The following is a 24,975-nucleotide window of genomic DNA, read 5'->3' on the forward strand; positions in this document are numbered from 1 at the left end:
GGAATGAAGGTGAACTTGAAAAGCTGGGGAACAACTTTTTCTGCGATGTCATTTGTTTTATAGGGTGGAGATTTCACTCCTTGTATACTTGAAAAACTTTTAGCAGAAAGGGACAGGACTGTAGGTATGAGTTCCAGCTAAATATTGTATGGCAGTAATAATAATAAAGTATTGCATTACTTATTATGGCAATTTTATAAATTAAATGCATGGTGTTTCAATACATGGGTGAACAACCTCTGGGGCCACTTCTAAGGAACCCACAATAAGTAAGAAAGAAAAGAAAGAGCATATATGCTCTACAGAAGTCAACAAACTTACCGTTTCCAAATGGTTCCACATTGCATATTAGATACAATTTTCAGGGCTCAACAAGAAGTAACCCCCTACTGATTTAAGCATTGATATTACTGACTGTAAGGTAGCAATATCTAAAAGACATAATTTCCTTAATAGCTTTCTTAAGCCATTTTTATAAAGCATTGTGTAGTCACTTCTCACTCACAGGGATGAACATGAGTAGTTACTGCAGCTGAGAGAAAAAGTCTTAGCGGGAGAAACGTAGCTGATTATCAATAGCCCTTTAAGTCCTAATCAACCTGCAAGAACTGGTTTCATTTCACCTCTGGGTTTGTTTGAGAAGACCACAAGTTCAAACCAGCACAAGTGAAACGCTGGCAAAACCAAGAGAGTAAATCACAGCAGTGGGAGATCAAACTACAAAGGGGATTTCTTTTCCTCCACAGAGACTATTAGCTATATCATGTTAGTCGCCAGCCTAAGTCATCAATTCACCTTCATCATATTAGTCACAATCATCTGTCAACAGCTCAGCACAGCTCCTGCAGGGAACACACTGCAAGGTAATGGAAAGAGAAGTGCTCATAATTCAAAAGGCAGGTTCAGTGTGTGCTTCTCTAGTTCAAAGAGCGTAGAGACTTTTCTCTTTACCGTGGCCCTGCAAATTCCAATTGATCTGAAACCAACTTGCATTTTCTAAACGTTGCTGCTGAGTTTGAACTTCAGTGAAAAATCCATTTGCTAGAAATGAAAGTTGCCAATTAAAATCAGTGTGTTTATGTTGCTTTAGGGAGCTGAGGGGGAGAGAGAGAGAGAGAGAGAAAGGAAAAGCCAAATAATTCATTAAGTGATCTATATTGTGCCAGTACAGTTGGCAATTATAATTATCCTAATAAGACTTTCTCACTTATATAAGCCCTTCCATTCAGGGAATCTCAAAACACTCTGCAACCATTAATGATGTTAGCTTCATAACATTCCTGACCTCGTTTACAGGGGAGGGAATTGAGGAAAAGAGAGAAAACAACACCATTTTCTGTAACAGATAGCTTTCACTTTGTAACTGCCTGCAAAGTTTATACCTGAAACTAAATCACACTTAAAAATCAGGGTCGCTTTTGAGCTCTTGAGCCAGTAGTAGTCCTTGACTCACAGTATGAGTGCAAAACAACCACAACCCAAAAAGACTAGTGAGAATTGTGTGAGCAGGGAAGGCCTATGAGCAAACCTTCGGCAAAGAGCCCTGGGTCGTTGAAATTTATCACTCTGGAAATGTGGAAGCCTCAAGGAGAGAACTTTTGCCTCAGGTCCTCACACAAAGCCATCCCTCCCCCTACCTCAAACAGTACTCACATGTGGGATGAGTGATATCAGTGTCCGCTTCTCCAAATGCACAGGTCTTGGGTTTGGCCCCTTCTCTGAAAGAAAAATGAAATAGAAGCAACATGAAATCCTGGAAAAAGAAAATAAAAGAAAAAACAAACTGGAAGAAATAGTTGAACACATTGCATGTATGCACCTAGGAGAAAGCAGGACTTCAGTAGCAGCTACCATGGATTTCTCAAGAACAAATGGTGTCAAACCAATATAATTTCTTCCTGTGAGAAGGTGACAGGTTTTGTAGGTAGAAGAACAGCAGCAGATGTCATGTATCCTGACTTCAGACATTGTTTTTTATAGCAGTCGCGTAACTGAATTAAGGAAGCATGGGGGTTTCACATTGCAGGGAGAATGCAAAAGTGGTTGGAAAGCAGTACTTGGAAAGTAGTTATCAGTGTTTCAGCATCAAAATCGCAGTATGGACCTGTGTGTTCCACAGGGACCTGCCCTGGGTCTAGGACTATTCAATACTTCCACTAATGATCTGGATGATAAAACGGAGAGCATGCTCATTAAGTCTGCAGATGATGCCAATCGAGGAAGAGCAACACATCCTTTGGAGAACAGACCTGGAATTGAAAATGATTTAACAAATGAGAATTCTAGCCCCAACTACCAGAATGCTCTTTAACAGGAATAAGGGCTCATTTTGCCTGTGAGGTACATGAAACAATCCTCCTGCTCCCCTCAGCAGGGAAAAGACCATGCTGAAGCACCAGATTTGGGCTCTGCATATCTAGAAAATCAGATGCCATCTGGGAAGAGTTTAGACTGGAGCACTAAACAGGATCAGAGGTTCAGAAAACAACATTTATGTGGAAAGGTTTGCAAGAATTTAAATACTTTACCCTAAAAGGGGAAAACTGAGATGGGACCGAATAACAATCTTCAGCTATGGTAAAATTTCTGTTTTCTACTTCTGTGATGGATGGGATAAGGCCTTTCAGAGGAGGGTTCAGAATGGACAAGATAGGCTCTTGCATTGGACTGCCACAGTAACTATTAACTCAACAACCCATTCTCCGATGGGGTCCCTGGGGGGCGTCTAAGTTTCTCTCCATGGACTATACAGGGCACCTAGTGATATCAGCCTTATTAATCTAAAGTTGGCCTTCAGAAATAATTCTCCTGTGTTATATCTGTAAGCCCATTTGGGCCTGCTGTAGGGTTGGTGTTGGAGGAAAAAAGCCAGCAGGCTTGTGAAGTAGGTTGGGACCAACCAAGGTTCAAAAAAAAGGGAGAATTTCAGCTCCCATATGGGAGCTAAAAGGAGAATCCAGGCAACAAAGAGCAGGGGGATGGAGTCAGTTGTTTTATATCAGAAATCCAAAATCCATAATGTGCCATATTTACTAACTGTTCTTTTAGTTAAAACCAATTGCCAGGCATGTCACAGGAAGCTGGGCACCTGTTGAGAGCACTGGGGACAGGGACACAAAGATGACACGAACAGCAAAACAAGCTGCCCAGTCAGTCCAGAAAGCCCCAGGAGCAGAGATGCTGCCATCCAGCACTGCAAACTGCTGCACTCATTTCTGCTGTGGCTCAGGAGAAATTAAGGCAGGGCATGGCTTAGCCCTTCCATCACCATTAATCTGAGGTCTCTAAAGAGTCTACAAAAATGTGTTTGCATTGGCAGCTCAAATTTTAGAGTTTAACAGAATAATGACATTATTTTTAAGGCAGGGAGGAGCTTTTGGGGGTTTCCAAAACTTTCCTTCTGCAAAAATAGAATAATTTTGTTATTGCACACCACTCATGAATCTGTTAGAGAGAAGACCGATCCCACGAATTCTCCTTTGTGTGGCTCTTCTCCACCCAGTAATATTCTTCTAAAAATGAAATTAACTTTCTTGCTCACATCATTGAAATTCCCTTCACAACCAGATAGCCAAATAATGTTAATACTAATTTTAATTCTGAAAAGCATACAAAAAAGGGAAAATTTTCTCATTATCAATGGAAGAAAAAACCTATTTAGCATATCTAAATGAAAAGTGTAAGATCTATAACCCGTACAATAGCAATCATGAAAAAGCTACAAGATGGAATTATTCTCCCAGGGCTTTTATCAAGGTAGTTATCATAAGTTAAATGTGAAATCCACCCAGAAATCACTCAGAGAATTCGGTATTCACATACTTCTCTACTGTAAATAATCCCCCATGCAACAGTAAAAGTTCTCTGTTTATGACTCCATAACTTAGGTTGTGTCAGCAATTAGCACATGAAGTTATAGCACTGTGCTACATTTTTTAAGAGTTAGAGGAAGTTGTGTATTGGAGGCAGCCAGACTGCTGCCTGATTTGCCAGTGAGGCCAGAATAGAGGGCAGCACAGAAAGCGAGCGGCAGTGCTGGCCTCCTGGACTCACGGACACCTTGGGAAGGGGATGTGGACCACTCACGCTTAGCACTTCCTCAGCTGCAAGAGGTTCGTCCTAGCCTCAAAGGAAATAAAGGCATGAAGCTGCTACCCACATGGAAAACACTGTGCTGTGCACTTCGGGAGAATTAAAATAAAGACTTCCCCATGCAAGTTTAAAAGCGGCAAAGTCTGTCCCACAGTAACGCCTTTGTCAGAGGGAGATGGGTAGCATCAGGCATTTTACTCTTTCTGTTTCAAAAGTTCTCCTAATTAGGTATTACAATGTGGTTTTCTTTGTGGAGAAGCCATTTTAATTATTCTTTACACTCACTGGGGGAATTACTGCTGTGTAGAGAGCAGATCGGCATTCTCCTGCCTCAAACCTGTGACAGGAGAAGAACAACATGCCAGGCTGCTAAAAATACATTGTGGTATTTATCAGCTGGTCTTCTACAAATAAGAGATGGCTCACATAATGTCCAGTGAACTCCAAAGTGCAAAATAACCTCCCTCCTCTATTTAGCTCTTGCAACACTGGCTTACACTCATGGCAAATCAGTATCTTCAGGAGGCAGCGTGCAGCATGAGAGGGGACAGGAGTAAATCCTCATTCATTCCCTGCCTGTCTCTGCTTCTTACTCATAGCAATTTTGCTATGCTCCTGGACTCTGGTTCTGTGCACAGAACATGCTGGAGAATAAGGTGAGCAACTGGATATCATCTAAAATTTGTCTGATCCCTCCATGTCCAGCACTAAGCTATATTTCGTAAGAGATGAATTTTGAAGGCGATATATTTTTGTGCACCCAAATTTTAAACTATCTGGGCATTTTAAAATGAGAGAGGTGGAGAAAAAGCACTTTAAAAATGGTACTTTGGAAATCATCTGAAAGATAAGCCCCCACATAGACAAGCTCAAGTCTTCTCTCCATGGAGCCAGAGGTAAAACTCAGTAAATAAGAATATCTGAATAGGAACAGACTTGAGCGCTAACTCCAAAGGTGGTACCATGTACAAGGACCATCCTCCAAAGTTTGTTAATTGCATCAGCAGACAATATAACATGAGTGTAGTAGGAGAGATGCACTGATACCCTTGGACAGGTTTGCAGGGTGCTGGCAATGCAGAACACCTGTAAGATTCAGCTTTGTTCTATGGGACAGACTGAAGCTCTTTCAATCATTTAATGCCATAAATTACCTAAGAAACCAGAAGAGTGGAAAATGGAAGATAAGACACATCTATTATTTACTTCTAAAAAGTTCAGAAGTCTGACTCCAGAAGTCTGCGTTAAATAAATGTGGTTTTTTCCATATTCATTAACACAATTGCTATTTTCATCACACTAATGATATGAATCTGTTACTACTGCAGTGTCTGTATATATTTTCATGAACTGATTTTATGCATTTTTATTTGTAAATAAATTAGCAATAACAGGCAAATGAAATCCCAGAACATGTTACGATAACCCTGTTTGGAGTAGACACTGATATCCTTCTTTAAAGGTATTCTCAGACGTAGTGAGTCTAAACTCCATTTCCAACCAAGTCTGTGATTGTCATTAATTAAGACACTTCTGCAGGATTGGAGGTGGCTGAAGCCAACAGGAGCAAGGGTTCAGGTGAAAACTAGCCAGGTAAATATGGACTGCATACTCTATTTTAAAGCTGTTTAGCTTGAAGCTAAAGCTTGTCTTGGGAAACATAAACTTTGGTAAGAAAGCCACAACTGAAACCTAAAAGCTTAATCAAATCTTGCTAGTCTCTAACCAAACACCCAGGGAGACCATTTCAGTTATCAGCAATTTCTTAACGTAGCACACAAAGATATAAAAAGATTCAGTGTCCAGGGGATAAAGCTACATAAATTCAGGCCACATTAAGCATTATTTTCTTTTAATAGTGAGGAGTAATTAACCACTAAACAATTGGCCTGGGGACTTGATGTAAGCACCTGATGTCTTTAAAACTAGGCAGGACATCTGCCTTTCAAAAGCTCTGTGGTAACTCAAAAAAGGTTATCAGTTTAACACAGGAATGAGCATGGGACAAAATGCTATGGGCTGTTTTATTCATGAGGTCAGTCTAAAACCACAGGGCACCATTATTATGAGCTGTAATATATAAGACTGTATGACGTCCTGTGGTTCTCCTGCAACTGGTCCTCCTCTAGCAACATGTTAAGTGCATTGAATATTTATTTAAATGTCTCAGATTTTCTGAAGCAGCCCAAACCATCCTCATTGCATATTCACAGTTGATTTTACAAACCACAAGGCCAGATCCTTAGCTAGAATAAAACAGTGCAGTTCCACTGAAGTAAGTGGAGTTTGATCAGTTGTCATGAGATGAAAAGTCTAAGTTCCTTATCCCAGGCACCTATATATTTCCCAGTTTTCCCACATTGCTCACCTAAATCTCCCCTTGATTTCCATCTAAGACTAATGGCTGTGAACAGACATCTCTGCATCTTCAGCACTGTGTTCTGGACTTCCTCTAGTATTTTCTTGATAATTCTGTTTATCCAGATTTTGTCATGTGTACACCTTGTTTTCAGCATGTTTAGTCAGTGCTTAAAGGGAATAATCAAGCCTACAGCTAATCAGCAAATAAATAGACTTAGTGAGGTTATGGCAACAGAGTAAACAGGATTAGCACTTCAGGAGGACAGAACAAATACAGATGGGCACTGAATGGGCAGGTGTCATTATCAAGCCAAGAGTGCCATGTTAAGCAAGGACAGGGGAGTTGTTAATGGTTTTCTTTCTAACCAGAGATCTTCAGGAAAATACAACACTGCGTAGTGGAAACTGTATATTTGTAAATATTGATACAAGAGAATTCAATAAGAATGATAATAATATTGTTTTAAGAGTTTATTCCCCTTTGCTAAATGTCTGTAAACCATAGGCTAAAGCACACATAGCTGTGTGCAACGTGCAACGCATACACTGCCTGCAATCATGCAATCACGGACTAATCCAAGTGGGAAGGGGCCTCTGAAGGTCATCCCCTGCTCAGAGCAGGGCTAACTTCAAACCTGGATCTGATTGCTCAGCACCTTTTCCGCTCAAATTCTCAAAACTTGCAACAATAGAAATTGCATCAAACTGGGACAACCAGGACCAAGCTTTCCACCCAACAAGAACTGCTCTTGTTGCAACATGTTCCTGCTGCCTTTTGTTCTGTCACTGTGGACCCCTAGGAAGGGTCTATCACCTCTATAACAATCCCCCTTTGGTAGTGACAGTCTGCAGTTAGTTCCCCCCATACCCAAAGCCTTCTCTCCTCCAGGTTGAGCAAGCCTGTGCCCCACTTCCCTGGCTTGTGTCCTCCAATTGCCAAACGTTTTCATGGTCCTCCACTGGACCTTGCTTGTCGGCATCTCTCTAGCAGCCTCCAAACCAGACATGTTCCAACATGGATCAATCCCTGATGATATTTGCAAAGGAGGGCTGAAATGAAAAGTGTCAAACATCCAACTACTGTCTTTTGAAATCCTCACGCTTTTTCCTTGCTAACGGTTAAAATCAAAACTCACCAGTTCAACCCAACAAAAGCTGAGAAATTAAAATAATTTCTGCCAGTCCAAATCAATTGCCATCTATATTTTCAAGCCTCATGGCCCATCTTTCTATCTGCCTAGGAGCAGAAAAGGCTTTTGCCACATGCTGCAGGACTGAACATACAGAATTTACAGGCGCAAGGGAGAAAGTGTGTGACAGTTCAAAATGCTTTTGAGAGTTTTCTAGCATCTCCCCCATACTGAAACCAGAGGGTTTTCAGCCTGACAGTGCCCAAGCTATAGCAGAAAGATGTGGCCATGCTCTTTGAGAAGTGTGTCCCAAAACCATGCATTGCCCTCTGCAACTGCCACTCACAAAATCAATACGGAGCTTGCCACTTCCATGTGGGAATGCATAGGTTGGGATAGGGTCGATAATAGAAAGTAATAAATCCTTTCTTGTGCTAGAAAAAGTCTTGAGTAAAAGTGAATTAAGTTCAAAGGAGTGAATTGTTAACTCTTCCCTTAAAAAGAGGATTCATTTGGCTACAGGGAAGGAGTGGGGTTGTTCACCCAAAGGATCCAACAGGATTTTTTTTGTTACGTGCCAGATATTTGGACCTATTCAGAGATACTTTGTCATTCCACAGTGCCAGCTCAGGGAAGAGGGATGCTCTAGTGCCACGTCTTCACCCAGTGCCAGAGTGGAGACTCCCTTGGCAAATGTGCTCTCCCCTTTAATTTCACAACTAATCCAGGTATGTGAAAAAACAGTATATGAAAAGAAAACCTGAGGCACTGAAGGACTCTTTGAACTAATGGAAAAAGGCAGAACAACAATCTGGAGTTTGAAACAGCAATTTCAAAGTGCAAAGAGACACATCTTCAGAAGTTATGTATTTACCATAAGAAACAAGTGACATAAGCGCTGTCTTTCGATTTTTCAATGTTTTCCAATTAATAACCACCATCTTGCAAAACACACAGTAGCACAACACCAAGAACATTACAGAACTACAGCTTTCCTATAGCCTGATTGTTTTTTAATTACAGAGAAAGGATTCACTCCACTTCTACCCAGAAGTTCTTGAAGTTGACAACCTCCCTTGTGGTAGGATGAGAAGTAGGAGGAATATTCTTACATCTGCAGATTTCCATGCAGAAACCAAAACAACTAGTAGAAATGTTACAAAATGAGTGCATTTCTTCACACTTCACAGGCAAGAGAGGGAAGGAGAAAGAGAGAAAATAAGCACTACTGGTGCACTAAGTGATCATTTATCTTTGTTCCCTAGTAGCCTTTGTGAATGCAATTGCTCCACTGAACTTGGCACATTGCCGGTAACATTTGAGGACTTTGCTGCCTTAGCAAAGTGCCTCTCCTGAATTCATTCCATTCACATGTTGTTGCCGAACAAAGGAGACTGTCCTTTTTTATTTTTGTCATCTGAGGAAGCTCCCAGGATAATAGGTGCAGAGCCCCTAGCCCTTGAAAAAAGCTTTTGTAAATAACTTCCAACCTCCACTTTGGAAATACCATAGTTGCAATGTAATTTGATACTGCCATAACAGTATTTGCATCTAATTAAAAAGAAAATTGTTTGGGTTATTGTCTTTGCTTGGTGTCCTAATGAAACCTCAAATATTAATGCATGGACTGCTGCTGACATCACCATGTCAAGGCATGGCTAACAGCACTACTGGAGTCCAAGACTCTTATCATGCTAAGGAGAAAATCCCAGATTTACTTTCCATTCTCCACTACATACATAATTGAGGGCATAGTATTCTGTGACAATACACTCAAATCTTCATGCTTGACCTCCCCCTGCTTTCCCTGTGCTGCTGGCTGCTGCAAGTAGCTGAACATACTTATTACCCCTATTATTCTTTTAAAGCTCAACTCATCTACATCACAAGAACCATGTGGAGAAAGGTTTCGACTGTGCCTCCCTTTCCTGCATGACAAAAAGGGCCTGACCCTGTTTCACCTTGGAGAAATCCCATTCCCTGCATGGCCACCCCTGAGGACCTAGTAGCTCCTCTTGCACTGATGGCAAAACAGCATTCCCTCCTCTCACTCTGCTATACATGGACTTTTTTTTTGATTTTTCTACTTGTTTTCCAGGAGACAGCTTCTTATCAGAGGGAAAAGATACTGAGAGAAGATGGCTGGTTTATTGTTCAAAGAGCTCTGCAAACACAGCCCTAATTCTCGGCTGGCATGAGCGTTGTGACCAAAGTCAAGAGAGACGCTGTTATTAACATCAGCTAGGCTCTAGGCCACCAATATCTGAATCCCTCCCTTTTATCCAAGCTGCCTAGACCCAGAGAGAAGAAAAACATTACTATTCTCAATATGCATCAAAATTATTTATCTTCCCAGCACGTTCTCCTCTCTCCCCTGGGAAGCAGTTGAGTATTTAAACTTCATTGAAAGCAGCGAGGAGGCCTGGGCTCAGTTGCTGGCTCTCCGGGACAAGCCACTTTCCCTCTCCACAGATAGGATTCTTCTTTTGTGAAATGGGGGTGCTCCTGGCACCATGAGGCACACTGAAGCTTCCTACTGAAAAGGCTGAAGAAAACTTGGGCATCATTACTACTGCTGTTCCTACTAAGAACATTTCCATTCCACTGCACCCTGACCATTCTTTGGCTGCTGTGTTCAACCTGGCGCATGGATTCATCAGGTCAGCCGCATCTGGAGGATCATAGAATTGTCTAGGTTGAAAGGGACCTTTAAGATCATCAAGTCCAACCATCAACCTAACACGGCCAAAACCACCACTAAACTATGTCCTTAAGCACCACGTCTACCTGTCTTTTAAATACCTCCAGGGATGGCAGTACATGCTACTGGATGTCTCTTATATACACAGAGCTAAAAAGAAAAGTGGATCTACAGCACTTACTTTAAAATATTTTAAGCTTATTCCTAGACACTGAAGAGAAGTACTCCCTTCAGGTTTAAATTAATGAGAGGAGTTGGTACTAGCTGAAATAAGATCAAGAAATGTAGGAAAACCTTTGATGTTGCAAAATATTGCTGTTTATCTAAGTACTTGGTAAATTACACTTCATAAGAAAGTATGTGCTTTAGTCAAGGCCACTTTGCATAGGCAGATGGATTTTGTTTCATTTTGCTTAGCCTTTATGTTTCAAAACTTTTGCTAGTTTTCTTTTTATTTTAATTGTTTGTAGGGAAGTTTGTTGAAGCCATTTGGAGAAAGGCACGTTAAAGAAATCTCAGTAAGGGAATCAAAAGGTTATTTCTTTCTTCTTACACTTCTAAGCTGTACTTTGGCAAAGAAACATGGGGCGCTCACGGTGCTGTTTTGGAGTCAGGACAATCCAGGTTAAAACACAACCCTCTGCACACCACCAAAATACTAGATATCCGGGTCAACTGTGACAATATTTCTGCAGGACTGTGACAGATGTGGGAAGAACTGTTCTGGTCACAAATCAAGACCATATACTGGTTTTTTAGAAGCGAAAATTTATCCCTATATTCGTACTATGGTCCAGAGGTCACACTAAAGAAAAGCCTGTCTGGATTCAGAGAGTAAAATGAAATGCATCCCAGAGATAGTCCTCTTAAGCTTCTATTTTACTGTGGACCAAACCTAATTAGATTCAAGACTGTAAGTGAGATGAAGAAGATGAGCTTGCCCATGTAACTGCTGGGCAGTAAGGGGGCTCCGGGCACGGCTAAGGAGCAATGCAAACATCCACTCATTTCAGTCACACTTTGCATTAAACCCATATGGCCCTCTAGACAGGCTCGTTTTGGAGGTCATCTTAAAATAAGACACAAAACACTGCATTTGAAAATGTTTTGGTGTCCATTGTCACTGTGGTAATTTTAATGTGATCACCTGGTGTGTGGTTAGCACTTCTTTCAGCTCTCTGCTAACCCGATGCGATAGATAGCACAACTCCGAAATACAAGCGGTATGACAAGTTTTCAAAATTGTCTAAATATATAGCTAGCCCAACGGCTGTTTATTGCAGCATGTCAAATTTCATCTCTCCATGAGACAGAATTTCCCCCTTCAAAAAGGAAAAGCAGAACAAACACTAATACTTTTAAAAAAGAAAAAAAACCACACACACGAAATGAAAGACAAATATCCTTTCCCAGCGCTTTCTGTTACGGCTAAGGTACCTTTGTAGCTCAGATGCAGGGATGGGGAGAAACGCCCTGTGAGGACGGGGCTTTGGCACAGGAGGGCACAGGGAATATTTCCCCTCCTGGCCTCCAGCTGCCAATCAGCCTGCTGTGCAAACTGCCCTCATGAGGGAGCAGATGATGGGATTTATCTGATTGAACATTACCCTCTTCCCCCACCGCAGGAAGGGGGGCTGCAGGCGGTGGGGCAGGCACACCACGGTGCAGGGGCAGTCTGTGCCCGAAGCACTCGGAGACCCAATTGCCTTTGAGCCAGAGTGAGCCTCAGGATCCAACACCCAGTTGCCTCGACACAGGATTTTTCATGACCTCTTGACCCTTCTTCATATCCTTCTCCCAAATTGCTACAGCAGGAAGCATGCACACCTCCAAAGCAGACAGGTAATATTGACTCCAGTGCCAATGCCGGTTATACTGGTATAAACAAACAGGAACTGTGCTGAGGTTTTGCTGGAACTGCAGCTTTCCTACGTGTGAATGAGGAGTTCATCTCCCAAGTGGAGAGGCATGTCAAGAGCCATGTAGGAGATGGATGTTTACAAGGCCTTAAAGTCCAGGGGTGGGCCCCACCCGAGATCTTTTTGCGAGCTCCAAGATGGATACAAATTTGCGAATACACATAAAATACACACGTATATTAAAATACATATATATATATACCTTTAAATTTATGTCTGTATTTTGTATTATCAATAATTCAGATTAATAACACCTCATTGCTTTCTTATATTCAGCCATCTTTTTGCATCCACCATGACTCAGGCTTCAACACCCAGCTTGTGCACGCAAGAACAAGCTCTCAGCCCGCTTCAACCTTCGCTCCCAGTGCCTCCCCGCCTGCATCATTTCCACCCCAAACCACTAGAAGGCACAATACCCCAAAGAATAACCTCAAACCGGCAGTCTCAGCCGGCAGGATGCAACACCACCCAATGTGGGTGCAATGTGCAGGAGAGGGGCTGATCACTCACCCTGCGTTATGGGAGTTTAACATGTCACGACTGTCCATGTCGTAAGCCTGCAAAGGAGCTGCATGGGAAAGATTTCTTCCACTCCTTCCTTCTCAGGATATTTGCTAAACTCTTGTGTAAAACACATCAAATACACAACTGACTGGATTGGGCACCAAATGCACAAATACAGTATAGTGCATTTGTGACCATACCCTGACGTACAGAGTGACATCAGGAGAAGATCAGCAGCATTTCAATGTCCATATCACTGCCCATGTGTAAAATATTTCAGGAAACTATCTTCAGTCAGAGATGAAATTAATCTGGAGTGCAGCAAGGGACTGTATTCCCTTTAACCTCAATGCAGTCAACTACGCATATATATGTTTTCTACTATACATGCATTGTTCAAATATACCTGCTCTCTATCTTTCCCTTGTGGATGACACTTTTTCCCCTTAAATTAATTAGCTTTCATTGGATAAATCAATATTTCTCTCAACAAGAAAAAAAGAGCTAAAAATGTATACTGTGCAGAAAATACAGTACAAATATACCGAATAGCCTAAAGATAATGATATGTCCAGAGACTGTGGTCATGTGAAGGCCCTGAAATGTAATTTCAAAAATTGCTTTACTGTGTTAATAAAAAGAGAACCACCGAAAAAACACAAAGATAAGTATTTGTTAAGTTCTCTTCTCTATTTTTCCCAATTGCTGAAGGTTAGAGCTATGTCTTATTTGCCAATAAAAGATTTTCTAGGACACTTGAGGTACACATCACAGAGCAGTTACGCAAATGATAATAGCCAAATGAGATATCTCTGAAATAGAATGGCTGTATGTATAACTAATACATTTAGTATTACAGTAAGTACTAGCTTTCAGTAATTCAAAAAACTTGTAAAAGAGTTCTCCATTCAAAAGTAAAAAATATTTACCCCTCCACAAAGACAGGCTAAGATGGTATACACTGAAACAAGATGTGAAGTGTCCAATAAAACAGAGCATCATCTATGCCTGCCCTGAAGAAGGCACAGAGCAAAGAGACAAACTAGATGCAGGGTGGGGAACAACACAGAGGCGAAATGTCCTTGAGTGACCCCCCCACTGGGGACAATGGACAGCTTTGCTCAGGGAAAGATCAACTCGGAGTTTACCAGCCCACAAAGCAGCCAGCAGGGCTGCTAGGTCATTGTCCTCCAGGCTTGTGTTTTGCCCCAAAAAGCACTTCTCTTGTAAGAGCTTTCCACTCAGAAAAGCACAAGGTGCTTTCCAGATCTGTGGAGAAAGTAAAAGCATAAATGTCTTTTCTTTCATCATTGTTCCAGCCCTTCATAGCCTTAAAGGAGGGAGTTAATTTCACACAGGTATGATTTTACAAAACCCTGGTCAGTCTCAAAAGGAAAATAATACCAATCAATATTCTCCAGAATAATATCCAACCTTTATAGAAAACCAACTGCATAAGCTATACAAAATCACAGACACATTTATCTGCCTTGCTCCTGTGTTGTTGGAACAGTCCTTGCAAATTCCCGTTAAAATGCATAAAAACAGAGGAAGGGAACGTTGTTGTATTAAAGACCACAGATGTATTCAGCACTTTTTGTAATTCCTAAGTAGGACTGTCTCTAACAGGAATTTCCCAGTATAATATGAAAGGAGGCAAAATTCCTAGTTTGCACTGGGGTGAGAAGCATGCTACAGGACAGACTGTGTTTCCCACCGGCACTGAGGGTCTGACTCTGCCGAGCACAATCATTGCCAGTCTCCAGAAGCAGCACATTACCTTCTACACAACCTAGGAAGTCTCGTGAAGCAGGAAGCAGAAATGCAGGTCCTTTGGCATGTGATTTCCCACTGCGGAGGATCAAGAGCCTCCATGGCACATAGTGTCACCATCCTTTGCCCTGGTAGCAGAGAGCCCTGAGCCAGGCTGATCCCAGCCCCGTGCTTTGGCAGCAGCATGCTGCCACCGAGGGCTCTTTCAGACATAGCCTATATGTTCGACATATTTTGTCCTCAACTCCTTACTCGAATGTTTTCCCCTTGGATATATTTTTGCAATGCTATTTGACCCTTGCCAGCTGGTGTGGTATAGCATTTTTGGCAGGATCTTGCTGGCAGGCTAGTCCACTGCCTAGCTCATCCTTAAGAGCTTCTCTGACCTCCGAGGGATGATGAGGACTGTGCTGATAGCTTTCTGACTCAGACTGTACGTTTCTGGGCAGGCCACATGCCTGTACTGCACAGTATAGGGCTGCCAATCTCATACACACCACATCTGTCTCTGCTGTTTCCTGTCTCTGAGGGATTTATTCCTCCCCTCACTGGTACAGACTCTGAATGAGTCTGTATATGCTTTAATTTATGCAAAACTCAATCATCAACATGGCTCTGGGGAGTCTTTTCCAAAGGGGAAACTCTTGTCATTTCCTTCAGAAACAGGGCATAACTTTACCTTTACAACATTTTTTAAAATGACAAACTGTAGTGCTACCAAACTCCAGCAGCTCCCATTAAAAAAGACTACCATTTGTGAGAGCTCTAGATATCACAGGCTTTGTCCCCAGATCACCCTGCTCATCTTTACTGTAGTTCTTGCAACCTCCCCAGGCTGACAAATCTGCTGCTGCTCAGTTACAGCAATTTTTTTATGATTTCATTTCACTCCGGCACATCTTGATGCTACTCTACTGTAAGCACAGGGGTTAGGACGGGGGTAAACTCAGTTTTTTTCCGGGATTTGTTTATTGATGTACTTTTTGAAATCTACTGCCAATGTGGAAGTTTTACTACCTCTAGGCTTTTAAGCACAGCTGTGACAGCAACACAGCTTGCAAGGTCTCACAGAGTCCCTGCATAAATGGGATAGTATTTACTGAGCCACATTGCCCATGTTAATAACCCAAGAGCCAATTAATAATCTAATAAGAGTCCTAATAACAAACAACTCCTGTGCCCAGCCATGTTATAAGCCTAAAACATTTGCGTCTGTTCCCTGGCCTTCACCTCTGGTACAAGCCAGAGCATCTTCTTAGTGATCCTTGATAACAAAGAATCATAGAATATTGGAATTGTTTTGATTGGAAAAGACCTTTAAGATCATCAAGCCCAACCAGCTAGCGCTGCCAAGTTACCACTAAACCATGTCCCTCAACACTACATCTACCTGTCTTTTAAATACCTCCAGATATGGTGAATCAATCACTTCCTGGGCAGCCTGTTCCAATGCTTAACAACACTCTCAGTGAAGAAATTTTTCCTTATATCCAATCTAAACCTCCCCTGGTGCAACTTGAGGCCATTTCCTCTTGTCCTGTCGCCTGTTACTTGGGACCAATGCCCACCACCTACAACCTCCTTTCAGGTAGTTGTAGAGAGTGATAAGGTCTCCCATGGGCCTCCTTTTCTCCAGGCTAAACAACCCCAGTTCCCTCAGCAGTTCCTTGTAAGACTTGTGCTCTAGCCCCCTCACCACCTTCGTTGCCCTTCTCTGGACATGCTCCAGAATCTCAATGTCTTTCTTGTAGTGAGGGGCCCCACAACTGAACACAGGACTCGAGGTGCAGCCTCACCAGTGCTGAGCACAGGGTGAAGTGAAGGACGATCACTTCCCTAGTCCTGCTGGCCACACTATTTCTATTACAAGCCAGGATGCTATTGGCTGCCTTGGCCACCTGGGCACACTGCTGGCTCATACTCAGCCAGCTGTTGACCCAAACCCCCAGGTCCTTTTCTGCCATGCACGTTTCCAGCCACACTTCCCGAAGCCTGTAGTGTTGCATGGGGTTGTTTTCCATCTTCTCTATCTGCAAAATATTTAGCTGCTATGCGCTCCTGCTTGCCTTCAGCATGCTGCCCAGTTTGACAGGGCACACAGAGCTCACTTGCTTGAATGTCACTTTAGGACTTCTCGATAGCAGTGCAATTCCCTCCATCCAGTTTTAAGAAAGACACAGGGAAAACACATTTAATCTGATCCCTGTGTCTCATTTAGAGAGTACGACTTGGCATTTCAGGGAGAAGAGATAACTGTGTGGACCAGTATTTTTTGTTCTCTGTGTGCCTTGGCCGCCCAGCCTACAGAGATACCAGAAAGTCTCAAGCACGATGCCTTTCCCTGGAAACATATCAGCCTATTTTAACTTTTGCTTTTTCTCTCAAAAGTAATCTGCCTCAGTTAGGTGGGTGGTCCAGCAAACTGCAGTGCAATCATAAGACTTGCACAAAAGCCCCGCATTCCCTTAACCCTGTTATGCTATGAAATATCTCAAACTCCTCAAGCGTATATTCAAGATAATAGTTTGGGAGGAGCTTTCTTCCAAATCCTCTATTGTCCTGGTTTCAGCTGGGACAGAGTTAATTTTATTTCTACTGGTTTCTGTGTTTCAGATTTGGTGTGAAAGGAATGTCAATAATGCATATTGTTTTAGTTGTTGTGAGGTGATGTTTATATTTTTTCAAGGACTTTTTTCAGCTTCCCATAGAAGCTGAGAAGGAGAATGTTCCTAGACAGAAGGATGGAATGGCCAATGGAATATTCCGTATATTGGTATATAAATGGGGTTACCCAGGGAGCGGGTACTCACAATCGCTGCTCGGGAAGGTACCAATTCACCGGGTGGCGAGAGTGACTTGTGTCATCGTTATTATTGTTATTGCTATTTTCCTTTTCTGTGACTGTCCTATTAAACTGTATTTATCTCAATGCATGAGGCTTCTTTTTCCTTTCGCTTTCCCCTCCTTTTCTCCCTCTTCTCCCTGCCCTTCTTGGGGAATAGGGAGAACTGCGCAAGCAGCTGGGTGGTCCTAGCTGCTGGCTGGGGTTAAACCATGACAATAAAGAAGCAGTAAGAAACCAGAGTTTTGTCGTCTTCTTTCTAGAACCTTAATCTTACACTAATTCTATACCTGAGTGGCTGATATTTACTTCAAACTAAATAAATGCAGTTTATCCTGTGAACCATGGTCCTTATCATAACTTGGTGTAACATTCAACAATCAATAGGAAAATGAAATCCTCCCTGCTCCCCTTCTGAAACTCTAATGTTAATCATAAACCCAGTGTAAAATGTATTGCTCACACAGCTGAATCAAGCCTACTTGTTCCTTCCAATATGATTCTTCATCCCAGACCTATGTCTTTCCTTAATATTTGCTTTCCAAAATGTTACAGGTTAATGCATGTAACCTAAATTCTGAGGAAAACAGCACTCGGGTAATCATTGTGTGCAAAAAATAAAGATCATGGTCCGTGCTGTGGGCCAAACAAAGTTTCAGTGGAAAACCATTCTCCTAATTGCTTCTTTTCTGAAACCTGAGCTCTATTGTGAACTTTGACCAAAATGTACCAGCATGAATAGAATCTATATAAAAAATAAAGAGTATATATCCAATTCTATAAAGAATTGTTCCACATTCTAACATCAGGGTAAAGAAAACAGAAGAACAATGTGACGTCGCCTTTCTGAAACCCTAACCTGACGTGTATGAAACTTAATGAAAGCAATCCAGAGCCTACAACAATACTAATACAAAGCCATGCACTCCTGCAGACACATTCCCCCTTTCTAAATCTACTGACCAGGAAAGAATTTGAGAGTACCTGCTACACTTAGAGCTCCCTTTCTAAGACCATAAATCTAACACTAGCAAAACAAACAAACAAACCCCAAAACAGCTTTTCTTCCTTTGGAAACCCCTGCCCTACAGCAACAGAGCTTGTAAAAATCCCACTTCTCTACCCAGGTCCCTGGGCACAGCAGAAGCCATGGAGGATCACCCTCCTGAGTGCTTTCTTCCAGAAAGCCATACTCCAGCTGTCCCTGCTATCGCTGGTAGCGCAGAAAATCATACCTGGTTAAGCAGTCCCTGCACTGAAACTAATCTGAGGCCGTTTGCTCCTACCAAACACCAGTTGTCTTACTAACGTCTTACTAATCCCAATGGCCAGTAGGAAACTGCACACCTCATTGCTTTCTTCCTAAATGCTTGGCAAAAAAACACACCCGGGTAAGGACTGTCTACACAAAAAAATATTATATAAATACATTTGCTTCTACAAGGACTGTTCTTCCTCTAAACTGTACTATGCATGTGCTCTGCACATCATTTTCTTTTAAAAATCTTGTTTCTAATTACCTAGAAAATTATATCCACTATGGTAATCTCTGTATCTAAATTAATGGAAAATGATTTGATCTTATTTGGCCATAAAAGAATATGTAGAAAACAATCTCATCTGCTTTCCTTCTAACCACAACCCCAGGAAAAACTACATCTGGGTTGGCAGTGTCTCTACAAAAACATACAAGAAGTCATTCATTTCCATAAGCTGTTGCTTCTCATGCTATCTTTATAGCCTGTAAACTCATCACCAGAAACACTCCCTCCCCATGTTTGCCTTTCTGGAGGAGTAACTCTACCCTTCACCCTTACCTTCAACTACACCATGATAACCAGACTCTGAATCAATAGCATTGCAATTCTGAAGACTAAATTCATACCTAGAAATATATATTTACATACGTTTGAAATACATGGGTTATCTCTATCTATAATTCCATATGGAGATACATACAGACATATATACATATCTGAAAAAAACATCCTTCTTTCTTTTAGAAATCCTGTCCCTAACCTTTAACACTAGGTAAACAAAGCCAAAGTGAACAGTTCTGTATGAGAATTTACTTCATGTAAAGCCATTTTCTCTCACAAATGCCATTTCCCAGCTTAGCTTTTAGGGTCACAAAAAATGACTGAAAATTTTTTGTCCAATTGCTTTCTTTCAAAAACCCTAGCCTTACCATGACGGACACATGGGAAACCCATGGCTGCTGTAACCCCAGAAAAAGCTTGTCTCTCCTTATTGCTCTGTGTGCCATGACATACTCAGAAGAAAACTACTCTCTTCATTCCTTCCCTTCTGAAATCCTAAATTTACCATGCCTAATCTGAAGTACCCTGATGATCTGTTTTCCATTGCAACACTAATCTTGAAAGATTTCCCCTTACACAGATTCAGCCTTATTTTAGGTTGCCGGAGCTACATGATACAGTGGGAACTTTTTTCTGAAACCCAGCTTGAATGGAGAGTAAACTATGCCAGCCAAGCGCCACCTCCACCAAAACTGTCCCAAAACTACTCCTTTAATCCTTCCCCCAATATTTTTCATCTTTTCTCATGTCCTGGCAGTGATTAAGATGAAACACCTATTAACACTGCCTTATATTTCTAAAACTTCAGAATTAATATAATTACAGTTTCTGCTGGTATGTTAAACATGAGCCAACTATCTAATCTGACACCTGCCCAGTGCAATTTGGCTCAGAGATACCAGATGAAAACTGGAAATTCACACCCAGTATTTGCCATTAGGAAGAGACAGATTACAGGCGCTCCTAAGAAAACACAGGTACATGCACTTGGTAAATTTTTAAGTCAAAAGCTATTAGAGGTTTTGTAAGTGCTAGAAATACTGTTTCTGTTAAAAGAGGTCTTTCTTTGATTTACATACTGTATGTGAGATTAAGAAAAATTAGTTTCCTGCATTAGTTTTAAGGCCTTGGTGAATATAAAAACATGGGAGTTTGTGTTGCATGTAAGTAATTTATGGTATTCGAATTTCCTGGCAACTCCTAAAAATGGCTTTAATAATCAAGATTTTTTTATGTGCTTGGGATTTTTTTCTCCTCTCCAGAGAGGGCTGAAGGGGCCTGAGAGATCTCATTCTCTGTTCTCTTCCTCCCAACCAATTAGATTTAAAAAAAAAAAACAAACCACAGAAAAACAAAAAAAAACCCCAAACCCTAAGTCTTCACAAAATTATTTAATTGTCTTCAGGACTATAATCTAGTTGCATTCGCTCTTGCATGCTCTGTAAATCAGGTGTCAAGTGTGCATTTGAGGAACTGGTTTGCATATGCACATTAATTTTCAAAGGTAATAGGTTTCTATCCCACCCTGGCAAATCCTGTTTGCCAGTCTCAGATAGGAGCAAATCTTATGCTAAAAGTTTAAAAATATTTTCCCAGACTAGCAAAGAAAACAGGTGAGAGTTCCCATACAGCTGAATAAGAGCCTATTTTACTATAAGTCTATGTCTTGTGCTTAGATTTTTGAAGTCTAAGGAGAAAAGGGCTCTATCGTTAAGCTTTCTCATGGTTCACAACTCCTGGATGGCTATGAGGAGGATTCCACTACAACCAATCTTTTGTAGTGGACACTCTCTCCTTTATCCAGCTGTTTATATTCGTTATGCTTGCAGGAATACTATGTTTGAGGCTTTTGATCCCTTGTGAAACGTCAAAACTGAACAACTTCAGAAGTTATTGGGGAAAGAATAACAGTGTCCCATTCAGAGAGACATTTTAGATGAGAAGCCAGGCTAAAAGAGCAGGAGGAGATTTGGTATGGATTCATATAAAATTTGAAAGCAGAGTTAACAGAGTCTGACTTCAAGACCCTCCCTGAAGCCTTAGGAAATCTGGATCTAGATGTTCAAACTTGGGCCTGGTCTCATCACAGAAAGCCCCAAACCATGGATCTTACCAATTACAAATGTGGGGAAGTCAAATTTACGTTTGGGACCTCTTCTTTGTTTAGGAATGGGTTGTTTTTCTTTTTTGTATGCTGCTTCATTGATGTTTGATAGAAACTGGACACAAAACGGTTACACTTAACTGAAGACTAAGCAAAAAGGCAAGTCAGTGTATTGACTATATAGTCAATTCATATATTAATATTAAATGTGTTTTCCCTCTTTATCCCTCTTATTTTCACATAGGTTTTTGCCAAGGGGCATTGTATATTGTATATTCAGATGCATTTCAATTCCATAATGGTTTTGTAGTTGAAGTCATGCATAAAAGGATGGAAAATGGAGCATGCCTTACTGAAATAAGACCCTGTGAGCACTGAAGAGTTATTTTTAATATTCCTAACACATGAAGCCTATGCTACAAGGCATTTATGTAACTCTTCTTTGTTTAGTACCACCTCCATCAGAATATAAGTATTTGAAGCTCTCTAAAAGCAGCTCTCTTGCAAAAGCGTAAGGTACCTTGAACACATTATGAAACCTGTAAAAACTTTCCAGTTGTTTAAAGAACGAATCAAGCAATTTGACCTCATTTGAAACAAATTAAAGAAATGCCTCAATGTAAATTATTTCTTTTTATCATAGCTGCCTATGTTATTATGTTATGTTTAAAACCCTGTCATGTTATTATCTGAGAATGGTAGACCTTGTAAGACACACAGTATGGCTCATTTTGTTTTTCCTTATGTTAGCAGGTAGATAAAAAGCATTCCTTTAACTTAGTCAATGCAATATAACAAGTACTAAGCAGTTTGGGTTTGGTTTTGTTGTGGGGTTTTGTTTTGGTTTTTTTTTTTTTTTTGGGGGGGGGGTAGGGTGGAACATAAAAAATTTCACCTGAACAGGGAGGATGCTTGTTTGGTGCTGTGTATCACAGAACATAGGAGCCACCAGTACTGGTGAGCTCATGGTCTGTTGAGTTTCTGGGGAGCGTAAAATGAGCCAACCAGGCTGTGCATAACTGTATTGCAGATACCACATTAATACTCATACCCGAGTTGAATTTGATAAATTGAACACTTAACATTTAAAGTTACAATGCAATCTGGTAGCCTTTCATTGCCCACCACCCTCTATATATAAGGCAAAAGCAGGAGTGCCCACATACTTGTTTTATAGATGGGGAAATAAAACATCAAAACATTTCATCCAAGAAACAGAGGCGCAGAGAAGTGAAGCACTTTGGACAGCACGTACTTATCTATTACTTTCAAGCTCTTAATGAAGGCTGGTTTTACACCCACTGAAATCAACAGCAATTTACACCATGTACCTCATGACATTAGTTTATGTATGAACTATTGCCACAGGAGGTGCTCAGCTGTGCTCTTACGACAGTCGATGGACTTTGCCGCTGACAGCAATCACTTCTGCTGACTCCTTTGGAAATTTTGCTTTAGAAATTCTCCTTGTCAGGCATTGACAGATAAACCCTCCCCTGTCTGATGGTCTCCAGATCAGATTACCACAGAGGGAATTTCACAATCACACTAGATTCCAATTTTTTTTTCCTCCTTCTTCTGGCTAAGAATTCAATTTTCTTTTATATGAAAAAATATTGCCAGCATATCTTTCTCATCTAAGCTGAAGGTAACTTCACTTAGATTGGCTTTGCTAGAGGCCCTTCTCCTAAATGCAGCGCTCTTTGCAATGAACTTACCAGCTTCTTTTTAAGTTGCAGAATGTCCTCCATTTGAGCTGGCTTGTCGTGATTAGACCTTAATACTGGTGACTGATTTCCTCTGTGATTTTTTTCCATGCAAGTCAATAAGGTGGCAATTTTAATAACACCATTCTTGGATGTAATGTTATTCACAGGTCTGCATCAACTTCTACAGCTGCACTTGAAATTACCCACTTCAGCTATACCTATTAATTTCCCATGAAGTTTAAGAGTTCTCCATATGTTATGTCCTTAACTTGAAGCCACATCACATTGCTTTTCTAAGCAGCTTCTCCTCCAGTTCATCTCAAAACTCAAACAAAATGTTTCTTGAAATGTATTTTACTTTTCAGCTATTTCATGTTGGTGATATGGGCAGGCAGCGTTTCCTTTTTTTTTTTAGAGGCTTTGTTCACTTGCAAGTAGAGTCAGGACTACTTATGAGATTCAAGCAGTACAAGGAGAACTTTTCATGAGACTGATCTGAATTTTGATTCTCTAATACAAGCTGGAACAGGAGACAAAATTGGCTTGATTTGATTTACAGTCTCTGAACCATGTTGCAAATGTAGCCCTCCTTTTCTGCTTTCAAACTAGTTCCAATTTATTCCTGTGTGTTGTTTATGCAGATACATTTACTGAATAGTTTATCAAGTGATTTTCAGATTGGGCTTGCTGCTTGGAGTATTTTTACATAAATTGATCACCAACTACTGTTTTATTATCGTGTTTAGTACACATGCTGTAAGGAGGAAGATCACCTAAAACACACAGTCTTATTTCTGCTCCATCAATGCCTCACAGAAGACATCATACTGTCAGAAGAAAAATGAAGAGGAAACATTGAAATCCCAGAAAGATAATTCTTAATAATATCCAAGGAGTCATACACAAGTTTGTGAAACTTGCTTCAGTTACCCATCCACAGCAGATTTGATACTATGATATAAGAAAGAAGGCTGAAATCAAAATCAGGAGTAACAGTGCTAGGCACTGTGCTGGAGCAGCCCATTCCTGTGAATAACTCAGTGTCTCAATTTGCAAAATTTTGCAAAACTTGATTTCTGAGGGTGGCCCCCAAGCACCAGGGGAAGCCAGGCCCCTCTTGGTGTCTTCCATGGGTGAACCCACAGTCGTGGTGGCTTGGCAGTAAAGTACTGCTGAAATCCATAGGGCAAAGGGCACCAGCCGGCCCTGGGACCAAGAGAGGGCAGAGGCCATTTTGCAGGACACTTCCAACCCAAAGACAGTCCATAGAGAGCTCCTGAGAGGAAAAGCACAATCCTTCTTGTTGTGGTTTAGGCCAAATCGGCTACTGGGGACCTGGGGGACCCCAGACGGGACCAACAGATGCTCTCCTCTACCCCTCTTCAAAGAGAGGGGCAGAGGAGGAAAAAGAGACTTAGGAGTTTAGAAGGAACTAAACTACTTTAATGAAATACTACTAATAAAATAATAAAAAAGGAATAATGAAATATATACAAAACCATATCAAGCTCCCGAGATGACAATCATGACACCAGCTGGCACTGGGGCAGTCCCAGGCTGGACTCAGTGACAGATGGGTACTGGATTACGGATCTGCATTCAGGATCGGGATCGCAGGCAGATGAACAGAGCCCTCCTCAGATGTTGGCCATTGCAGGAAGAGAGCTGACCCTTTGATCCCTCAACCTTGGGTGAGGGGCAGATGGGATGGAATACCCTCGTTGGTCAGTTTTGGGTCACCTGTCCTGTCCGCTCCTCCTTGCAGGTGGGACCCCACTATGCTTTTCCGCTTCTGACCCTCCAATGGGGCAAATAACAAAGTTGGTTGGCCTTGGTTGTTATAGCAATAAGTATAAGCAAGAACCTCTCTGCATACCATGGCTGGGCATCAGCTATAAACATTGGTCTTATCACTCTGAGAGAGTGAACATTGTCTGCACAATATGCTGTTAATTTCAGTTGTTAGAGAGGCCCAGCTAAGAAACGAAGTTACTGATCAAAATTGGTTCTGTTTTAC

Source organism: Charadrius vociferus, unplaced genomic scaffold (assembly GCF_000708025.1).
Source record: "Charadrius vociferus isolate BGI_N301 unplaced genomic scaffold, ASM70802v2 scaffold136, whole genome shotgun sequence".
Lineage (NCBI taxonomy): Eukaryota > Metazoa > Chordata > Aves > Charadriiformes > Charadriidae > Charadrius > Charadrius vociferus.